Here is a 22,385-nt window from a genome sequence, read left to right as displayed (position 1 = left end):
TGGAGATCGTGTCTGCTGAGGAAGTCTGCTTCCCAGTTGTCCACTCCTGGAATGAAGACTGCTGACAGAGCGCTGGCATGTCTTTCCGCCCAGCGAAGAATCTTCGTGGCCTCGGCCATTGCCGCTCTGCTCCTTGTTCCGCCCTGGCGGTTTATGTACGCCACTTCTGTCACGTTGTCTGACTGAATCAAGACAGGCAGACCTCGAAGAAGATGTTCTGCTTGCAGTATGCCGTTGTAAATGGCCCTTAATTCCAGAATGTTTATGTGTAGACAAGCTTCCTGGCTTGACCACTTTCCCTGAAAGTTTCTTCCCTGTGTGACTGCTCCCCAGCCTCGGAGGCTTGCATCTGTGGTCACCAGGATCCAATCCTGAATCCCGAACCTGCGTTCCTCCAGAAGGTGAGAACTGTGCAGCCACCACAGAAGGGAGATTCTGGTCCTGGGAGATAGAAATATCTTCCGGTGCATGTCCAGGTGAAACCCGGACCACTGGTCCAACAGGTTCCACTGAAACACCCTGGCATGGAACCTGCCATACGGAATGGCCTCGTAGGCCGCCACTATCTTCCCCAGCAACCGAGTGCATTGAAGAACTGACACCTTTGCTGGTTTCAGAATCTGTTTTACCATGTTCTGTGTTTCCAGAGCTTTTTCCACTGGAAGAAAAACGCTCTACAATTCTGTATCCTGAATCATACCCAGAAAAGACAGCCGTGTCGTCGGATCCAACTGTGATTTCGGCAAATTTAGGAGCCAACCATGTTGTTGCAGAATCGTCAGTGAAAGGGCAACATTTTTCAGCAATTGCTCCTTGGACCTCGCCTTTATGAGGAGATCGTCCAAATACGGGATAATTGCGCAGGAGAACCATCATTTCCGCCATTACTTTGGTGAAAATCCTCGGAGCCGTGGACAGACCAAACGGCAACGTCTGAAATTGGTAATGACAATCCTGCACAGCAAATCTCAGGTAAGCCTGACGTGGAGGATATATGGGGACATGCAAGTAGGCATCTTTTATGTCGACTGACACCATAAAATCCCCCTCTTCCAGACTGGAGATCACTGCTCGGAGAGATTCCATCTTGAATTTGAATTTTTTTAGAAAGAAATTGAGGGATTTTAGGTCCAGAATCGGTCTGACTGAGCCATCCGGCTTCGGGACCACGAACAGGCTCGAATAAAAGCCTTCCCCCTGTTGTGATGGGGGCACTGTGACAATTACTTGGTTTTGACACAACTTTAGTATCGCAGCGCTTACTATCTCCCTTTCTAGAAGAGAAGCTGGCAAGGCCGATTTGAAAAATCGGTGAGGGGGCATGTCTTGAAACTCTAACCTGTATCCTTGGGTTACTATTTCTACTATCCAAGGATCCAGGTCCGAGTGCACCCAGAGCTGACTGAAGAGTTGGAGACGTGCCCCCACCGGTGCGGACTCCCGCGGAGGAGCCCCAGCGTCATGCGGTGGATTTGGTAGAAGCCGGAGAAGACTTCTGCTCTTGGGAACATGCCACAGCCTGTGACCTTTTTCCCCTTCCTCTCACCCTCGCAGCAAAGAAGGAGGACCCATGTCCTTTTTTGAATTTAGTGGGCCGAAAGGACTGCATCTGATAGTGAGGCGATTTCTTCTGCTGTGCAGGAACATAGGGTAAAAATTAAGACTTACCCGCGGTAGCCGTAGACACCAGGTCAGTAAGGCCGTCACCAAACAAGACCCTATCATTAAACGGTAGAGACTCCATCACCTTCTTAGAGTCAGCGTCAGCATTCCATTGATGATGGCATAAATGGATTTTAGTGTATTTTCCTGCTTGCGATCCGCAGGATCCTTTAGGGCTGCCGTGTCAGGGGACGGAAGCGCCACCTTTTTGGATAGACGCAATAAAGCTTTGTCTACCGTGGGGATTGATACCCACCTGTCCCTGTCCCCAGAGGGGAACGGATATGCCACTGGAATTCTTTTGGGAACCTGTATCTTCTTATCAGGATTTTCCCAAGCCTTTTCAAAAAGTGCGTTCAGTTCATGAGGGAGGAAACGTTACCTCAGGTTTCTTTCCTTTAAACATACAGACCCTCGTATCAGGAACAGCAGGGTCCTCCGTGATATGTAATATGTCTTTTATCGCCACAATCATGTACTGAATACTCTTAGCCAGTTTTGGATTTAATCTGGCATCAGTATAGTCGACACTGGAATCAGAGTCCGTGTCGGTATCTGTATCATCTATCTGGGTAAATGCACGTGTCTGTGACCCCGAGGGGGTCTGGGCTTGTGACAAAGCATCCTCCATGGATTTCCTCCATGACTGGTTCTTAGACTCAGATTTATCAAATCTCTTAGTCAACCTAGTCACATTTGCGTTTAAAACACTCAACATATTCACCCAATTATCCGTCGGCAGTGCCGACACGGCCACTCAGTATTTTCTGTCCCCACTCCAGCCCCCTCCTGGGAAGAGCACTCAGCCTCAGACATGTCGACACACACGTACCGACACCCACAACCACACTGGGGCTATAGGAGACAGACCCACAACAAAGCCTGTAAGAGAGACACAGAGGGAGTTCTGCCAGCTCACACCCAGCGCCTATCCCGGTACTGCAGCAAGTAAAAAAGACTGCCCAGACCTATTAGCGCTTTATATATATATATATATATATATATATATATATATATATATATAATTTAGCATAAATGTATCTTTATACTGGCGGGGGTCCCTTAACTAGTGCCTAGGCACTGTTATCACTTATGCCAGTGGCGTTTGTGGTGTTCATGCTGCCCAGGGCGCCCCCCCCCCCTGCACCCTGCAGTGCCGAGTTATGCGTGGGAGCATGGCGCACAGCGCGGCCGCTGCGCGGTACCTCAAACGCCGTCTTCTGCCGTCACTGAAGTCTTCTGATCTTCTCATACTCACCCGGCTTCTGTCTTCTGGCTCTGTGAGGGGGGTGACGGCGCGGCTCCGGGAACAAGCAGCTAGGCGCACCAAGAGATCGAACCCTCTGGAGCTAATGGTGTCCAGTAGCCTAAGAAGCAGAGCCCTTGAAATCAGAGAAGTAGGTCTGCTTCTCTCCCCTCAGTCCCACGATGCAGGGAGCCTGTTGCCAGCAGGTCTCCCTGAAAATAATAAACCTAATAAAAGTATTTTTCAGAGAAACTCTGGAGAGCTCCACAGTGTGCATCCAGTCTCACTGGGCACAGAATCAAACTGGAGTCTGGGGGAGGGGCATAAAGGGAGGAGCCAGTTCACACCCATTCAAAGTCTTATAGTGTGCCCATGTCTCCTGCGGATCCCGTCTATACCCCATGGTTCTTGAAGCATCCCCAGCATCCTCTAGGACGTATGAGAAATATACATCCTCTGTAACTGTATAGGCTTTGGCTATCTCAGACAGTAGATATAAGAAGCCTATACAACATTATTAAAATGTCATGTTTTTGTGATGCAATTAAGAAATTGTGTCAGAGCTTTTTCTAACTAATGTGAAGTTACAGTCAGCAAAATGAATGTGACAAAAATAAAAAAAAATTAGGAAAAATATGTGAAATATATAACCTGGCTGTATAGTGTGTATAGTGAGCACACCCTGTCATAGAGGAATGTAGCTGTGTTCACATTCACGGGGTGACTCAATCATTTCCCCTGCAAAACAGAGCAATTCAATTGTTGCTCTGTTTAGATGCCGTTAGCGACGGGGATGACATATCTTCTCACGGCTTCCTCAGGCAGCAAGAAGAAATGTGTGAAAAGGCTGTGGTTTAGGTGCCTAAATGGGAGTTTTGGCGAACTAATCAGGACTTTAGACAGGATGACCCACAAACCCCGTATATTTGGGCGTGTATAAAGTACTGGGTGCCCAATCAGGGCAACAAATTAATCGCCTAATACTTTGGGCTCCCAACAAAAAAACATTTGAATTGTCCCCTGAAAATCATGTTCAAAGGTAATGGACTTACACGTGCCAGCAATGACAGGGATTGGGATTAGCCTCAAACCAAGATCAGCCGTTCCTGAAGTTTTCTTGGTTCAACCCTGCTAGGATAACCATTGTCAACAAATCGCCTTCAAAACATCTACGGGATCTTATTGTTGACAGGTACCAATCAGGAGGGTGGTATAAAAGAATTTCGAAGGCTTTACATGTACTGTGAAACACTGTGAAGATTTATCAATATGTGGAGAAAACATTAACCAGGAGACAATGCTAAGAGCAGGATGTCCCTCAAAGTCGAAGTCAGGACAAGGAAAAAACTCATCAGGGAGATGAACAAGAGGTCTATGGTAACTGGTCACTCCCTGCTGTGACAACAACCCCCTGCATTCTGCACAGGTCTAGGCTATGGCGTAGGATGGCAAACCCAGAGCCATGTCTTACCAAAAGGTAAAAGAAAAACAGCATCCAAGCTCATAGTTTACAAAGAAAATCACGCCTAACCATGCAGGAAAATGCTTCATGCTGCGATAACATCGTAGTTTATCTTTTTTGGCCTTATAGTCTAAGAGATGTATTTGACACAATAATGACACAGCTCATCACCTAAAGATTGTCATACCTACTGTGAAGAATGCTGGTGGCCATATCACGCTTTGGGACTGCTTCTCTTCAGCTGGGACAGTGGCTCTAGTCAAGAGAGACAGCCTAATAAATATCTCCAAATATAATAATAATAATAATAATAATAATAATAAAAAAAAAAAAATAACTTTCCAGCATCATATAGATCCAAAGCACACATTCAAGTCAACCAATAAATGCCTTCAAAAAGTAACATAAATGTCTTTGAAATGACCAGTCACATCCCAATCCTCAACCCCAATGAAAACCTGTGCAATGACCTAGCCTAGAGGGCTGTCCATAGGAGATCCTCTCACAATATTATGGGGTGGACTGAATAAGTGATATTCTCGTTACGATCCAATCATCTCCTGACATTTTTTTCAAATACATGACAGTTAGGAGCTGACTGGTTGGAGCACCAATTAACATTCGTAACGAGTGATAACACGAATATCACTCATTGTTAAATCTACCTCTATGGACCTTAAACTTTTTTTTCGCAGAGAACAGTGGGAGAGAATAGCGAAGTCCTGAAGGGAGAAAACTTATTAAAAAAAGTCACATCAATAGTAAAAGCCAAGCATGCTTCCTCAAGGTATCCGTTTGGATGGTCGACCATGTTATGGTCGACAGTCGTTAGGTCGACCACTATTGGTCGACATTGACATGGTCAACATGGACACATGGTCCACATGAGTTTTTCACTTTTTTTTCCTTTTGTGGAACTTTTCCATACTTTACGATCCACGTGGACTACGATTGGGAACGGTAATCTGTGCTGAGCGCTGCAGCAGCGGAGGTAGGCACCTCGCCCAAAGCATGGTGAGCAAAGCGAGCCATGCGAGGGAACGCGGTGCACTAATTGGGGTTCCCAGTCACTTTACGCAGAAAACGACAACCAAAAAATAAGATTTTACTCACCGGTAAATCTATTTCTCGTAGTCCGTAGTGGATGCTGGGAACTCCGAAAGGACCATGGGGAATAGCGGCTCCGCAGGAAACTGGGCACAACTAAAAGAAAGCTTTTAGACTACCTGGTGTGCACTGGCTCCTCCCACTATGACCCTCCTCCAAGCCTCAGTTAGGATACTGTGCCCGGAAGAGCTGACACAATAAGGAAGGATTTTGAATCCCGGGTAAGACTCATACCAGCCACACCAATCACACCGTATAACTCGTGATATGATACCCAGTTAACAGTATGACACATAACTGACCCTCTCAACAGATGGCTCATAACAATAACCCTTTAGTTAACAATAACTATATACAAGTATTGCAGACAATCCGCACTTGGGATGGGCGCCCAGCATCCACTACGGACTACGAGAAATAGATTTACCGGTGAGTAAAATCTTATTTTCTCTAACGTCCTAGTGGATGCTGGGAACTCCGAAAGGACCATGGGGATTATACCAAAGCTCCCAAACGGGCGGGAGAGTGCGGATGACTCTGCAGCACCGAATGAGAGAACTCAAGGTCCTCCTCAGCCAGGGTATCAAATTTGTAGAATTTAGCAAACGTGTTTGCCCCTGACCAAGTTGCAGCTCGGCAAAGTTGTAAAGCCGAGACCCCTCGGGCAGCCGCCCAAGATGAGCCCACTTTCCTCGTGGAATGGGCTTTTACCGATTTAGGATGCGGCAATCCAGCCGCAGAATGCTCCAGCTGAATTGTGCTACAAATTCAGCGAGCAATAGTCTGCTTAGAAGCAGGAGCACCTATTTTGTTGGGTGCCTACAGGATAAAAAGCGAGTCAGTTTTCCTGACTCCAGCCGTCCTGGAAATATAATTTTTTAAGGCCCTGACTACGTCCGGTAACTTGGAATCTTCCAAGTCCCTAGTAGCCGCAGGCACTACAATAGGTTGGTTCAAGTGAAAAGCTGATACCACCTTAGGGAGAAACTGGGGACGAGTCCTCAATTCTCCCTATCCATATGGAAAATCAGATAAGGGCTTTTACATGACAAAGCCGCCCATTCTGACATACGCCTGGCCGAAGCCAAGGCCAATAACATGACCACTTTCCACGTGAGATATTTCAAATCCACAGCTTTAAGTGGCTCAAACCAATGTGATTTTAGGAAACTCAACACCACGTTGAGATCCCAAGGTGCCACAGGAGGCACAAAAGGGGGCTGAATATGTAGCACTCCCGTTACAAATGTCTGAACTCCAGGCAGTGAAGCCAGTTCTTTCTGGAAGAAAATCAACAGAGCCGAAATCTGGACCTTAATGGAACCCAAGTTTAGGCCCATAGTCACTCCTGACTGTAGGAAGTGCAGAAAACGACCCAGCTGAAATTCCTCTGTTGGGGCCTTCCTGGCCTCACACCACGCAACATATTTTCGCCAAATACGGTGATAATGGTTTGCGGTTACTTCTTTCCTGGCTTTTATCAGCGTAGGAATGACTTCCTCCGGAATGCCCTTTTCCTTTAGGATCCGGAATTCAACCGCCATGCCGTCAAACGCAGCCGCGGTAAGTCTTGGAACAGACAGGGCCCCTGCTGTAGCAGATCCTGTCTGAGCGGTAGAGGCCATAGGTCCTCTAATATCATTTCTTGAAGTTCTGGGTACCAAGCTCTTCTTGGCCCATCCGGAACCACGAGTATCGTTCTTACTCCTCGTTTTCTTATAATTCTCAGTACCTTTGGTATGAGAGGCAGAGGAGGGAATACATAAACCGACTGGTACACCCACGGTGTCACTAGAGCGTCCACAGCTATTGCCTGAGGGTCCCTTGACCTGGCGCAATATCTAGTTTTTTGTTTAGGCGGGACGCCATCATGTCCACCTGTGGCCTTTCCCAACGGTTTACCAACAGTTGGCAGACTTCTGGATGATGTCCCCACTCTCCCGGGTGGAGGTCGTGTCTGCTGAGGAAGTCTGCTTCCCAGTTGTCCACTCCCGGAATGAACACTGCCGACAGTGCTAAGACGTGATTTTCCACCCATCGGAGAATCCTTGTGGCTTCTGCCATCGCCATCCTGCTTCTTGTGCCGCCCTGTCGGTTTACATGGGCGACTGCCGTGATGTTGTCTGATTGGATCAGTACCGGCTGGTTTTGAAGCAGAGGCCTTGCCAGACTTAGGGCATTGTAAATGGCCCTCAGTTCCAGAATATTTATGTGTAGGGACGACTCCTGACTTGACCAAAGTCCTTGGAAATTTCTTCCCTGTGTGACTGCCCCCCAGCCTCGAAGGCTGGCATCCGTGGTTACCAGGACCCAGTCCTGTATGCCGAATCTGCTGCCCTCTTGAAGATGAGCACTCTGCAGCCACCACTGTAGAGATACCCTGGTCCTTGGAGACAGGGTTATCAGCCGATGCATCTGAAGATGCGATCCCGACCACTTGTCCAAGAGGTCCCACTGAAAGGTTCTTGCATGGAACCTGCCGAATGGAATTTTGCTTCGTAAGAAGCTACCATTTTTCCCAGGACTCGTGTGCAGTGATGCACCAATACCTGTTTTGGTTTCAGGAGGTCTCTGACTAGAGATGACAGCTCCTTGGCTTTCTCCTGCGGGAGAAACACTTTTTTCTGTTCTGTGTCCAGAACCATCCCCAGGAACAGTAGGCGTGTGGTAGGAACCAGCTGTGACTTTGGAATGTATATAATCCATCCGTGCTGTTGTAGCACTTCCCGAGATAGTGCTACTCCGACCAACAACTGCTCCTTGGACCTCGCCTTTATAAGGAGATCGTCCAAGTACGGGATAATTAAAACTCCCTTTTTCGAAGGAGTATCATCATTTCTGCCATTACCTTGGTAAAGACCCTCGGTGCCGTGGACAGTCCAAACGGCAGTGTTTGGAATTGGTAATGGCAATCATGTACCACAAATCTGAGGTACTCCTGGTGAGGATGGTAAATGGGGACATGTAGGTAAGCCTCCTTGATGTCCAGGGATACCATGTAATCCCCCTCCTCCAGGCTTGCAATAACCGCCCTGAGCGATTCCATCTTGAACTTGAATTTTTTTTATGTATGTGTTCAAGGATTTCAAATTTAAAATGGGTCTCACCGAACCGTCCGGTTTCGGTACCACAAACAGTGTGGAATAGTAACCCCGTCCTTGTTGAAGTAGGGGCATCTTGACTATCACCTGCTGGGAATACAGCTTGTGAATTGCCTCTAGCACAGCCTCCCTGCCTGAGGGAGTTGTCGGCAAGGCAGATTTGAGGAAACGGCGGGGGGGAGACGCCTCGAATTCCAGCTTGTACCCCTGAGATACTACTTGAAGGATACAGGGATCCACCTGTGAGCGAGCCCACTGATCGCTGAAATTTTTGAGGCGGCCCCCCCACCGTACCTGGCTACGCCTGTGGAGCTCCCGCGTCATGCGGTGGACTCAGAGGAAGCGGGGGAAGAATTTTGATTCTGGGAACTGGCTGACTGGTGCAGCTTTTTCCCTCTTCCCTCGTCTCTGTGCAGAAAGGAAGCGCCTTTTACCCGCTTGCTTTTCTGAAGCCGAAAGGACTGTACCTGATAATACAGTGCTTTCTTAGGCTGTGAGGAAACCTGAGGTAAAATGTTTTCCTTCCCAGCTGTTGCTGTGGATACGAGGTCCCAGAGACCATCCCCAAACAATTCCTCACCCTTATAAGGCTCTATGTGCCTTTTAAAGTCAGCATCACCTGTCCAGTGTCTGGTCTCTAATACCCTCCTGACAGAATGGACATTGCATTAATTCTGGATGCCAGCCGGCAAATATCCCTCTGTGCATCCCTTATATATAAGACGACGTCTTATGTTCGCAAAATAGTATCCCTGTTTGACAGGGTTACAGACCACGCTGCAGCAGCACTATCTGCAGGTCTCAGTCTAGTACCTGAGTGTGTAAATACAGACTTCAGGATAGCCTTCTGCTTTTTATTAGCAGGTACCTTCAAAGTGGCCGTATCCTAAGACGGCAGTGCCACCTTTTTTGACAAACGTGTGAGCGCCTTATCCACCCTAGGGGATATCTCCCAGCGTAACTTATCCTCTGGCGGGAAAGGGTACGCCATCAATAACTTTTTAGAAATTACCAGTTTCTTATCGGGGGAACCCACGCTTTTTCACACTTCATTCACTCATTTGATGGGGGAACAAAACACTGCCTGTTTTTTCTCCCCAAACATAAAACCCTTTTTTAGTGGTACTTGGGTTAATGTTAGAAATGTGTAACACATTTTTATTGCCGGGATCATGTAACAGATGTTCCTAGTGGATTGTGTATATGTCTCAACCTCGTCGACACTGGAGTCAGACTCCGTGTCGACATCTGTGTCTGCCATCTGAGGGAGCGGGCGTTTTTGAGCCCCTGATGGCCTTTGAGACGCCTGGGCAGGCGCGGGCTGAGAAGCCGGCTGTCCCATAGCTGTTACGTCATCCAGCCTTTTATGTAAGGAGTCGGTTTATACCTTCCACCTATCCATCCACTCTGGTGTCGGCCCCACAGGGGGCGACATCACATTTATCGGCATCTGCTCTGCCATCACATAAGCCTCCTCATCAAACGTGTCGACACAGCCGTACCGACACACCGCACACACACAGGGAATGCTCTGACTGAGGACAGGACCCCACACAGCCCTTTGGGGAGACAGAGAGAGAGTATGCCAGCACACACCAGAGCGCTATACAATTTAGGGATTAACACTATATTGAGTGAATTTTTCCCAATAGCTGCTTGTATATACAATATTGCGCCTAAATTTAGTGCCCCCCCTCTCTTTTTAACCCTTTGAGCCTGCAAACTATAGGGGAGAGCCTGGGGAGCTGTCTTCCAGCTGCACTATGAAGAGAAAATGGCGCCAGTGTGCTGATGGAGATAGCTCCGCCCCTTTTTCGCGGACTTTTCTCCCGCTTTTTTATGGATTCTGGCAGGGGTATTTATCACATATATAGCCTCTAGGGCTATATATTGTGATATATTTGCCAGCCAAGGTGTTTTTATTGCTGCTCAGGGCGCCCCCCCCCCCCAGCGCCCTGCACCCTCAGTGACCGGAGTGTGAAGTGTGCATGAGGAGCAATGGCGCACAGCTGCAGTGCTGTGCGCTACCTTGGTGAAGACTGATGTCTTCTGCCGCCGATTTTCCGGACCTCTTCTTGCTTCTGGCTCTGTAAGGGGGACGGCGGCGCGGCTCCGGGAACGAACACCAAGGCCAGTTCCATGCGGTCGATCCCTCTGGAGCTAATGGTGTCCAGTAGCCTAAGAAGCCCAAGCTAGCTGCAAGCAGGTAGGTTCGCTTATTCTCCCCTTAGTCCCTCGATGCAGTGAGCCTGTTGCCAGCAGGTCTCACTGTAAAATAAAAAACCTAAAATAAACTTTCTTTCTAGGAGCTCAGGAGAGCCCCTAGTGTGCATCCATCTCGGCCGGGCACAGAAATCTAACTGAGGCTTGGAGGAGGGTCATAGTGGGAGGAGCCAGTGCACACCAGGTAGTCTAAAAGCTTTCTTTTAGTTGTGCCCAGTCTCCTGCAGAGCCGCTATTCCCCATGGTCCTTTCGGAGTTCCCAGCATCCACTAGGACGTTAGAGAAAAAGCAAAAAAAAAAAAACTCACGTCGACCTTTTCACGTGTCGACCATTTGTTCATGTCGACCATGCCAATGTCGACCTAATGACTGTCGACCATAACATGGTCGACCATTCATAACGGAACCCTTTCTCAAAGAGGCAATTACATACAGGTGAAACTCAAAAAATTAGAATATCGTGTAAAAGTTCCTTTATTTCAGTAATTCAACTTAAAAGGTGAAACTAATATATTATGTAGACTCATTACATGCAAAGTGAGATATTTCAAGCCTTTATTTGTTATAATTTTGATGATTGTGGCTTACAGTTTAAGAAAACAACAAATCCAAAATCTCAGAAAATTAGAATATTACATAAAATCAATAAAAAGAAGGATCCCTAACACCCTCCGTTTATTCATTAATGTATACTTTTTTAATAATGTTTCATTGAAATATACTGTACAATGAAATTTCAAACACAAAAAAATGAATGCCAGCGATACTCCCCAAAAACTACTCTAACATGAAAGCAACAAAATTTAACAAATGAAAGCAATTTTGGGGAATATTCAATGATCCAGATGAGTCCCGATATGGAAGTATGAAGAGAAGTAAAAATAAGATTTTACTTACCGATAAATCTATTTCTCATAGTCCGTAGTGGATGCTGGGACTCCGTAAGGACCATGGGGAATAGCGGCTCCGCAGGAGACAGGGCACAAGAATAAAAGCTTTAGGATCAGGTGGTGTGCACTGGCTCCTCCCCCTATGACCCTCCTCCAAGCCTCAGTTAGGATACTGTGCCCGGACGAGCGTACATAATAAGGAAGGATATTGAATCCCGGGTAAGACTCATACCAGCCACACCAATCACACCGTACAACTCGTGATCTGAACCCAGTTAACAGTATGATAACAACGAAGGAGCCTCTGAAAAGATGGCTCACAACAACAATAACCCGATTTTGTTAACAATAACTATGTACAAGTATTGCAGACAATCCGCACTTGGGATGGGCGCCCAGCATCCACTACGGACTATGAGAAATAGATTTATCGGTAAGTAAAATCTTATTTTCTCTGACGTCCTAGTGGATGCTGGGACTCCGTAAGGACCATGGGGATTATACCAAAGCTCCCAAACGGGCGGGAGAGTGTGGATGACTCTGCAGCACCGAATGAGAGAACTCCAGGTCCTCCTCAGCCAGGGTATCAAATTTGTAGAATTTAGCAAACGTGTTTGCCCCTGACCAAGTAGCTGCTCGGCAAAGTTGTAAAGCCGAGACCCCTCGGGCAGCCGCCCAAGATGAGCCCACTTTCCTTGTGGAATGGGCTTTTACAGATTTAGGCTGTGGCAGGCCTGCCACAGAATGTGCAAGTTGAATTGTACTACAAATCCAACGAGCAATAGTCTGCTTAGAAGCAGGAGCACCCAGCTTGTTGGGTGCATACAGGATAAACAGCGAGTCAGACTTTCTGACTCCAGCCGTCCTGGAAACATATATTTTCAGGGCCCTGACAACGTCAAGTAACTTGGAGTCCTCCAAGTCCCTAGTAGCCGCAGGCACCACAATAGGTTGGTTCATGTGAAAAGCAGAAACCACCTTAGGGAGAAATTGAGGACGAGTCCTCAATTCTGCCCTGTCAGAATGAAAATTAAGTAAGGCTTTTATATGATAAAGCCGCCAATTCTGACACACGCCTGGCTGAAGCCAGGGCTAACAGCATTGTCACCTTCCATGTGAGATATTTTAAGTCCACAGTGGTGAGTGGTTCAAACCAATGTGACTTAAGGAACCTCAAAACAACATTGAGATCCCAAGGTGCCACTGGAGGCACAAAAGGAGGTTGTATATGCAGTACCCCTTTTACATATGTCTGAACTTCAGGTACTGAAGCCAGTTCTTTCTGGAAGAAAATCGACAGGGCCGAAATTTGAACCTTAATGGACCCTAATTTTAGGCCCATAGACAGTCCTGTTTGCAGGAAATGGAGGAAACGACCACAGTTGAAATTCCTCTGTAGGGGCCTTCTTGGCCTCACACCACGCAACATATTTTCGCCAAATGCGGTGATAATGTTTTGCGGTTACATCCTTCCTGGCTTTGACCAGGGTAGGGATGACTTCATCTGGAATGCCTTTTTCCTTCAGGATCCGGCGTTCAACCGCCATGCCGTCAAACGCAGCCGCGGTAAGTCTTGGAACAGACAAGGCCCCTGCTGGAGCAGGTCCTTTCTTAGAGGTAGAGGCCACGGGTCTTCCGTGAGCATCTCCTGAAGTTCCGGGTACCAAGTCCTTCTTGGCCAATCCGGAACCACGAGTATCGTTCTTACTCCTCTCCTTCGTATGATTCTCAGTACTTTTGGTATGAGAGGCAGAGGAGGGAACACATACACTGACTGGTACACCCACGGTGTCACCAGAGCGTCCACCGCTATTGCCTGAGGGTCCCTTGACCTGGCGCAATATCTGTCTAATTTTTTGTTTAGACGTGACGCCATCATGTCCACCTTTGGTTTTTCCCAACGGTTTACAATCAGGTGGAAGACTTCTGGGTGAAGTCCCCACTCTCCCGGGTGAAGGTCGTGTCTGCTGAGGAAGTCTGCTTCCCAGTTGTCCACTCCCGGAATGAACACTGCTGACAGAGCTATCACATGATTTTCCGCCCAGCGAAGAATCCTTGCAGCCTCTGCCATTGCCCTCCTGCTTCTCGTGCCGCCCTGTCTGTTTACGTGGGCGACTGACGTGATGTTGTCCGATTGGATCAATACCGCCTGACCCTGAAGCAGGGGTTTCGCTTGACTTAGGGCATTGTAAATGGCCCGTAGTTCCAGAATGTTTATATGAAGAGATGTTTCCATGCTTGACCACAAGCCCTGGAAGTTTTTTCCCTGTGTGACTGCTCCCCAGCCTCTCAGGCTTGCATCCGTGGTCACCAGGATCCAATCCTGAATGCCGAATCTGCGGCCCTCTAGAAGATGAGCACTCTGCAACCACCACAGGAGAGACACCCTTGTCTTTGGTGACAGGGTTATCCCTGCTGCATCTGAAGATGCGAACCGGACCATTTGTCCAGTAGATCCCACTGAAACGTTCTTGCATGGAATCTTCCGAATGGAATTGCTTCGTAAGAAGCCACCATTTTTCCCAGGACCCTCGTGCACTGATGCACTGACACCTGGGCTGGTTTCAGGAGGTTCCTGACTAGCTCGGATAACTCCTTGGCCTTCTCCTCCGGGAGAAAAACCTTCTTCTGGACTGTGTCCAGAATCATTCCTAGGAACAGAAGACGTGTCGTTGGAATCAGCTGCGATTTTGGAATATTTAGGATCCACCCGTGCTGACGTAACACTATCTGAGATAGTGCTACTCCGACTTCTAACTGTTCCCTGGACCTTGCCCTTATCAGGAGATCGTCCAAGTAAGGGATAATTAATACGCCTTTTCTTCGAAGAAGAATCATCATTTCGGCCATTACCTTGGTAAAGACCCGAGGTGCCGTGGACAACCCAAACGGCAGCGTCTGAAACTGATAATGACAGTCTTGTACTACAAACCTGAGATACCCTTGGTGAGAAGGGTAGATTGGGACGTGGAGATAAGCATCTTTGATGTCCAGAGACACCATATAGTCCCCTTCTTCCAGGTTCGCTATCACCGCTCTGAGTGATTCCATCTTGAATTTGAACCTTTTTATGCAAGTGTTCAAGGATTTCAGATTTAAAATTGGTCTCACTGAGCCGTCCGGCTTCGGTACCACAAACAGCGTGGAATAATACCCCTTTCCTTGTTGTAGGAGGGGTACCTTGATTATCACCTGCTGGGAATACAGCTTGTGAATGGCTTCCAGAACTGCCTCCCTGTCGGAGGGAGACTTTGGCAGAGCAGACTTCAGGAACCGGCGAGGGGGAAACGCCTCGAATTCCAGTTTGTACCCCTGCGATACTACCTGTAGAATCCAGGGATCCACTTGCGAGTGAGCCCACTGCGCGTTGAAATTCTTGAGACGGGCCCCCACCAAGCCTGAGTCTGCTTGTAAAGCCCCAGCGTCATGCTGAAGACTTGGCAGAAGCAGGGGAAGGCTTCTGATCCTGGGAAGCGGCTGCACGGTGCAGTCTTTTTCCCCTTCCTCTGCCCCGGGGCAGAAAGGAATGGCCTTTTGCTCGCTTGTATTTATGGGAACGAAAGGACTGAGTTTGAAAAGACGGTGTCTTTTTCTGTTGATGTGAAGTGACCTGGGGTAAGAAGGTGGACTTTCCAGCCGTTGCCGTGGCCACCAGGTCCGAAAGACCAGCCCCAAATAACTCCTCCCCTTTATACGGCAATACTTCCATATGTCGTTTGGAATCCGCATCCCCTGACCACTGACGCGTCCATAACGTTCTTCTGGCAGAGATGGACATAGCACTTACTCTTGATGCCAGGGTGCAAATATCCCTCTGTGCATCACGCATATATAGTAATGCATCCTTCAAATGCTCTATAGTTAACAATATATTGTCCCTATCCAGGGTATCAATATTTTCAGTCAGGGAATCCGACCACGCGACTCCAGCACTGCACATCCAGGCTGAAGCGATTGCTGGTCGCAGTATAACACCAGTATGTGTGTATATACTTTTTAGGATATTTTCCAGCCTTCTATCAGCTGGTTCTTTGAGGGTGGCCGTATCAGGAGACGGTAACGCTACTTGTTTAGATAAACGTGTGAGCGCCTTATCTACCCTAGGGGGTGTTTCCCAACGTGTCCTAACCTCTGATGGGAAAGGATATAGTGCCAATAATTTATTAGAAATTAGCAGTTTTTTGTCGGGAGAAACCCACGCTTTATCACATACCTCATTCAATTCATCTGACTCAGGAAAAACTATTGGTAGTTTTTTCATCCCCCACATAATACCCTTCTTAGTGGTATTTGTAGTGTCAGAAATGTGCAATGCTTCCTTCATTGCTGTGATCATGTAACGTGTGGCCCTACTGGACATTACGTTCGACTCATCACCGTCGACACTAGACTCCGTATCTGTGTCTGGGTCTGTGTCGACCCACTGAGGTAACGGGCGTTTTAGGGCCCCTGACGGTGTCTGAGACGCCTGGACAGGCACTAATTGATTTGCCGGCTGTCTCATGTCGTCAACAGTTTTTTGCAAAGTGTTGACATTATCACTTAATTGTTTGAACACGATCATCCAGTCAGGTGTCGACTCCCTAGGGGGTGACATCACTAACGCAGGCAATTGCTCCGCCTCCACATCATTTTCCTCCTCATACATGTCGACACACACGTACCGACACACAGCACACACACCGGGAATGCTCTGATAGAGGACAGGACCCCACGAGCCCTTTGGAGAGACAGAGGGAGAGTCTGCCAGCACACACCCAGCGCTATATATATATACAGGGATAACCTTATATAAGTGTTATTCCCTTATAGCTGCTGTTTATATTGTCATTTGCTGCCAATAGTGCCCCCCCTTCTCTTTTTTACCCTGATTCTGAAGCAAGACTGCAGGGGAGAGTCAGGGAGCTGTCCTTCCAGCGGAACTGTGAGGGAAAATGGCGCTTGTGTGCTGAGGAGATAGGCTCCGCCCCTTCACGACGTCCTTATCTCCCGCTTTTTTGTGTAAAAATGGCAGGGGTTAAAATACATCCATATAGCCCAGGAGCTATATGTGATGTATTCTTTTGCCACCTAAGGTATTATCATTTATATTGCGTCTCAGGGCGCTCCCCCCCAAGCGCCCTGCACCCTCAGTGACCGGAGTGTGAAGTGTGCTGAGAGCAATGGCGCACAGCTGCGGTGCTGTGCGCTACCTTAGTCTGAAGACAGGATTGTCTTCTGCCGCCGATTTCACCGGACCTCTTCGTCTCTTCTGGCTCTGTAAGGGGGACGGCGGCGCGGCTCCGGTGACCCATCCAGATTGTACCTGTGATCGTCCCTCTGGAGCTAATGTCCAGTAGCCTAAGAAGCCCAATCCACTCTGCACGCAGGTGAGTTCGCTTCTTCTCCCCTTAGTCCCACGATGCAGTGAGCCTGTTGCCAGCAGGACTCACTGAAAATAAAAAAACCTAAATTAAACTTTTATTCTAAGCAGCTCAGGAGAGCCACCTAGCCTGCACCCTTCTCGTTCGGGCACAAAAATCTAACTGAGGCTTGGAGGAGGGTCATAGGGGGAGGAGCCAGTGCACACCACCTGATCCTAAAGCTTTTATTCTTGTGCCCTGTCTCCTGCGGAGCCGCTATTCCCCATGGTCCTTACGGAGTCCCAGCATCCACTAGGACGTCAGAGAAAAAGTGATATTGCCATTGTGAGGTGTTGCCGTTATCAGTGGTCCCACATAAAGTCAACTAATCCCTTAAATATTTCTTCCAGCACAAAACATACAATCGCTAAACCAGGATGCAGTCAATATACAGAGTGCGGGTATCCCAGCGTTCAGGAGACCAACGCTGGAATCCTGACACCCGCTGGGTATTCCCACTCGGTTTGTGTGTCCAAGCCACCAACCGAGTGAGAATAGAACCTGTGGCGAGCAAAGCGATCCACCGGGCCCGATGCGCGACGAGCCCTCCAGGGTACTCGCTGTCAGGATGCCGCTGTCGGTATAGCGACAGCCAGAATCCCGTCTGCCGGGAAATCATATCTATCCCGTTAAACCAGATACCAGCATCTCTTGCAAGTCCAGGTGGTGCTACCAGTACAAAGGACACTTCAAGGATTCAAAAGTCACTGCTGCAGGTTAAATCACTGATAACATAACATTTAAAACAACCTGTAGCGTGAGGTACTGAGTTTTAAATAAATAATGAACAAATAAAATGAGCAATTGAAATCTACACAATACAAATGACTGTTTCCAATAATAAGGCAGATGCCGCTATATCTTATACAGCGCTATTATGAACACTTGTAAAGTTGCAAAACGTAGTATAGCATTTTTTATTAGAAAACTTCCATATGTTTAGCTATAGTTTATATGTAGAGGATATACACACTATTCAGAAGTTCACCTCTTATATAACAATCAGCTGCACACAATACTGCAAGTACACACTACACTGCATACAATACTGCAAGTACACACTACACTGCATACAATACTGCAAGTACACACTGCACTGCATACAATACTGCAAGTACACACTGCACTGCATACAATACTGCAAGTACACACTACATACGATACTGTAAGTACACACTATACACTACACTGCTACAATACTGCAAGTATACACTGTATATAATAATCTCCTATATATTAGCCCTGTGACTCGGTGCCTGGCCCTCTAACGCTGGGTGGAGTCACAGCGGTGGGCGGAGTCACACAGCCCGCCCACCACATGTGCAGCAAGGGGGGGGGGGGGGGGGGGGGGGGGGATGGAGAGGACACACACCAAAGTACCAGCGTTTCTGCTGTGACAGGAGCCGAGTGAGATAATCCTCTGCAGCACTCGGCTCCTGCCACAGAGAAGAGCCGGCACACACACACTCCAGTCTCCGGGGGCTGCCAGCATCTACAGGCAAGCTGGACACCCCCCCGGAGCAAGGGAGAAAATACCCGCGAGGCCACGCCCCCTTTCAAATTAAGCCACACACCCTTTTCAGTTGTCGCACGGCACGAGTGTGGGGGGGGGATGCATATATAAATGCATGTGTATGTATGTTGAGGAGGGGGGCTTGGGTGGTTTGGAGGGGAGGGCCCCAAGCTATCACTGTACAGGGCCCCAAGTATTCAGTTGCCGCCCCTGCGCACGCCACATTCCAACGCTGCCTCCCTCCATCCCCAGAGGCTCTAACTCCACAACACACGGCCGGCACGACAGCCCAGAGACGGGGGATTAAACGGACAGAGTGCGTGATACTGTGGAGGGAGATATCTCTGGACGCTGCACCAATTTCACAGGTGAGAGTGCACCGCTGTGAGTGTCAGGGGCAAACTGGGACCCAGGAGAGAGCAATGCCACCCCGTCTACCCTTCTGGTGTCCACACCCCCTCCACTACTTTCCATGTTCTCTTCATCAGCTTCCTCACTGGGGACTCCCCTACCTACGGCCCTGCGTTTCAGTATCCCCTCCCTGCGTCTCTGTATGCCCTCCCTACCGCCCCGCGTCTCTGTATGCCCTCCCTACCGCCCCGCGTCTCTGTATGACCTCCCTACCACCCCGCATCTCTGTATCCCCTCCCTACCGCCCTGCGTTTCTGTATTCCCGCGTCTGTCCCCTCCCTACCACCCTGCCTCTCTGTATCCCCTCCCTACCACCCCACATCTCTGTATCCCCTCCCTACCGCCCCGCATCTCTGTATCCCCTCCCTACCGCCCCGCGTCTCTGTATCCCCTTCCTGCCACCCCGCGTCTCTGTATCCCGTCCCTGCCACCCTGCGTTTCTATATTCCCGCCCTGCGTCTCTGTATCCCCTCCCTACCGCCCGCGTCTCTGTCCCCTCCCTACCACCCCGCCTCTCTGTATCCCCTCCCTACCGCCCCGCATCTCTGTATCCCCTCCCTACCGCCCCGCATCTCTGTATCCCCTCCCTACCGCCCCGCATCTCTGTATCCCCTCCCTACCGCCCCGCATCTCTGTATCTCCTCCCTACTGCCCCACGTCTCTGTATTCCCGCCCTGCGTCTCTGTATACCCTCCCTATTGTCCCGCGTCTCTGTATGCCCTCCCTACCGCCCCGCGTCTCTGTACGCCCTCCCTACCGCCCCGCGTCTCTGTACGCCCTCCCTACCGCCCCGCGTCTCTGTACGCCCTCCCTACCGCCCCGCGTCTCTGTACGCCCTCCCTACCGCCCCGCGTCTCTGTACGCCCTCCCTACCGCCCCGCGTCTCTGTACGCCCTCCCTACCGCCCCGCGTCTCTGTACGCCCTCCCTACCGCCCCGCGTCTCTGTATGCCCTCCCTACCGCCCCGCGTCTCTGTATGCCCTCCCTACCGCCAAGCCTCTCTGTATCCCCTCCCTGCGTCTCTGTATACCATCCTTACCGCCCCTCTGCATCCACCCCCCCCCCTCTCCCGCAGCTACAGACTCCCTGCCTCATCCACCCCCCCCCCCCACCTGCTACATTCTGTACATCGTGCCCTGCAGCCACTCTTCACGCCATCGCAAGGGGCTACGCCCCCCTCACCATCGGACGCCCTTTCGTCGTGCAATTTTTAACCACTAACAAACCTAGGAATGCAGGTAATACTCCATATAATACAAATATTGAACCCCAGCAAGGCTGGCTGGGGTTAAGGGGCGTAGCCCCTTTCGACGGTGTGAAGAGCGCCCGTAAGGTGCGATGAGGCACCTAGTTAAATATATGCTACACTGTATACAATACTGCAAGTACACACTACTATAAGTATAAACTGTATACAATACTGTAAGTAAACACTATACTGCATACAATACTGTAAGTACACACTATATATACAGTACAATACTGTAAGTACACACTACACTGTATATAGCCTACTACGATATGTGAGACACACACAGCTTTATACTGTACTATGGGTGAGAGACGTATGCGGTGACAGGCCTCTGTACGAGTCATCACTTTCGCGTATCCCGGTGTGACCTAGCACAGCCAGTACGTTACACTTGTGTAGGCCTCAGCCGGGGGCTCTCCCCGGAGGCTGCCCAACCGGCCCTACCCCTCTCCCAGCTAACTCAGACCCGCTGACCGCGTAGCGTACGGCCTCGGTGCTAAGAGACTCTCCTCCCGCCCGCTCCCCGAGCCTCTCCGTACCTGCAGTCACGTACAGCAGCTGCTCTGGCCTCGGTGGTGCCGCCGCTTGTCCAGCAGCATCTCCCGGGCTGGCAGAGCCCAGAGCACCGGCACCACAGCCCGGCATGCAACGCGACACGCAGGAGTCAGGACATCGGGGGAAGAGTCGGGAAGGGAGGCGCTGCTGCTGCTGCTGACGCCGTGTGTGAGATGAGCCGGCTGAGCGCTTTACTCCTGTCTGTGCTAGAGAGAAGCTATGGAGCTGCCTTGCACTAGGGACAGGTTACTGGGCGCCTCCTTCCTGAGGCACCTTCAAGACGCGAAACAAAACTTCTTTCTAGAACTAGTTTGTGATTTTGAGCATAGCATACAAGTAACACGTGATATTACACCTATGGCACGACTACACAATAACAATGCATTTGTACTTAATAAAGGTTTAGGGGGAGTCACATATGGATTGGAGGGGGCTCCAGAAATTCTCACACATGGTGCTGGTAGGGGCTGACCCTGTATTATTTATATAAAGGAAAATTCCACATTTCCATAGTAGGGGTTTTGTATGATTTACTGACGAACACAAAACCGACGGTCACAATCCTGACAGCCATTGGCCTACAGTCAAAATACTGACATTTATTATGCCGACATGTTCAAAATGCTGACCGTCATAATACTGACATTTGAAATGTCGGCATTTAGACGTGTCAGCATTTCAAACGTCGGTATTCTGACTATGCATTTTGAACATGTCGGCATAATGAATGTCGGTATTTTGACGGTGTCAGAATTTTGACTGTTGGTCAATGGCTGTCAGGATTATGACTGTCGGTATTGTGTACGTCGGTAAATCAACTGCTACCCCATGGCACAACAGCAAAAAGACATAAATGCTGGCACACACTCTGTTCTGTGCATGTAAGTCTCAGCCTTTAACATGAATCGGTGGAATTACAGTACTTTTAAAAAAGGGAAGAGGGTATTCATTGCTGAAAAAAGTACAGTATAGCCATGGGCAAAAATTTTGAGAATGACACAAGTATTGGTTTTCACAAAGTTTGCTGCTTCAGTGTTTTTCAACCCTTTTGTCAGATGTTACTATGGTATACTGAAGTAAAATTACAAGCATTTCATAATTATTGACAATTACAGTAAGTTTATACAAAGAGTCAATATTTGCAGTGAGGACCTCTGCAATTCGCCCTGGCATGCTGTCAATCAACTTTTGGGCCACATATTGACTGCTGGCCGCCGTTTCTTGCCTAATCAACACTTGGAGTTTGTTAGAATTTGTGGGTTTTTGTTAGAGATGAGCTGGTTCGATTTTACTCAGATTTACTCGGATTTACCCGAATCTCCTTATTGGCTATCGGAAGTCACGTGTTTTGGCTAGCCAATAAGAAAAATACAGAAAATAAGAAATGGCGATAATTCTGGCATAAAGAACCAAGTAAATCCGAACCCGCACATCTCTAGTTTCTCTAACGTCCTAAGTGGATGCTGGGGACTCCGTCAGGACCATGGGGAATAGCGGCTCCGCAGGAGACAGGGCACAAAAATAAAGCTTTAGGATTAGGTGGTGTGTACTGGCTCCTCCC

The 22,385-nt window shown here is 48.8% G+C and overlaps 1 protein-coding gene across 3 annotated transcripts in view; it reads right to left on the bottom strand.

Annotated features, from left to right (window-relative positions):
- The window catches only part of VPS54 (VPS54 subunit of GARP complex), a 243,712-nt gene extending 222,589 nt beyond the window's left edge, over positions 1 to 21,123 (bottom strand). Inside the window, exons 1-2 of one of the 3 annotated variants that reach the window (XM_063918442.1) lie at positions 20,809 to 21,123; positions 4,558 to 4,625 (exon numbers count right to left, since the gene is read on the bottom strand). The gene's annotated coding sequence lies outside the window, so the exon portion shown is untranslated. The remainder of the gene's footprint in view (positions 1 to 4,557; positions 4,626 to 20,808) is intronic. The other 2 variants (XM_063918445.1, XM_063918444.1) reach the window with 2 other exon arrangements.
- Between the last annotated feature and the right edge of the window lie 1,262 nt (positions 21,124 to 22,385).

Source organism: Pseudophryne corroboree, chromosome 4, assembly GCF_028390025.1.
Source record: "Pseudophryne corroboree isolate aPseCor3 chromosome 4, aPseCor3.hap2, whole genome shotgun sequence".
NCBI lineage: Eukaryota > Metazoa > Chordata > Amphibia > Anura > Myobatrachidae > Pseudophryne > Pseudophryne corroboree.
This window is presented reverse-complemented; position numbering and strand designations above follow the sequence as displayed.